Source organism: Phalaenopsis equestris, unplaced genomic scaffold (genome assembly GCF_001263595.1).
Source record: "Phalaenopsis equestris unplaced genomic scaffold, ASM126359v1 Scaffold200800, whole genome shotgun sequence".
NCBI lineage: Eukaryota > Viridiplantae > Streptophyta > Magnoliopsida > Asparagales > Orchidaceae > Phalaenopsis > Phalaenopsis equestris.
In genome coordinates this window covers 93,608-94,657 of record NW_018220605.1, presented here as the reverse complement: position 1 = coordinate 94,657, position 1,050 = coordinate 93,608, and positions in this window count along the sequence as shown.

Here is a 1,050-nt window from a genome sequence, read left to right as displayed (position 1 = left end):
GAGTATCATGACAATCGTGGTTTTCCTAAATGTTTCCATACGTGATTGTTGTCAATCAGGACAAAGTGCTCATATTTATTTTTAGGTAAAAAAAGCTAGAATCAATGTAGTTGAGGCTTCCTCAATCTCCATTACATTCTGCATTACTTTTTTGATCGCATGAATGATTGCAGAACTTAATTGGAATATGTCTATTCTCTCAGAATTCTGTGGTTAACCCTTTATTTTCACTATGCAACAGTCAGAGACTGTAGTTTCATGATACATTTTAACATCCTAGTTAGCCAGACTAGAACTAAAGGAAGATCGAAGATTAACCGACAACATATGTCATGAAAAAGTTCAAGAAAATGATTTATGGAAAGCCATTATGAAAACACCACGATAAATTCACTACTCCATATATCACAAAGACACGAAGAAAAACTTGGTTGCATATTACAAATAAAATAATAGCGAAAGACATCACATGAGAGTCCATTGCAAGCGACATAAACATGAAAAACTTGCAACAATTTGCTTCATATGCAAAGACAACAACTTTTCCTCTCATACAAAATCTCTCATAACTCACAAAGCAAAGCAAAAAAGAGGTTCCTACCCACAGAGGATGGCAACCCTCAAGAGATCCCTTAAAACCTCTCTCAAACTCTCTTCTTTCACCCTTCAAGCCTTCTTTGATGCATAACTCTCTTGCCCCTAAGCCTCCAAGAGGCCAAGAAATCTCTCTCATGAAAAAAATTAATTTTTATAGTTAGGTTTACATTAGGGATCTAAAATAGACATCCAAGTTCTCCTAATTCGTCAATAGGCCTAAATTTGGCAATAAATCCCACAAAGTATGAGTCTAGATGTCCAGCGGCATGGTTACGCCAGACTCAGTGTGGTTACGCCCACATCTGACGCGGTAATGCTAAAGAACACTATATGACACATTTGACCCCATTTTGCATATTTGACACTTATAATCTACACAACATCAAGAAAACATTTTTCAAGTGTAAATCTATGATAAATAAGTGAAAATAACATGTAAAATATACAAAAAAA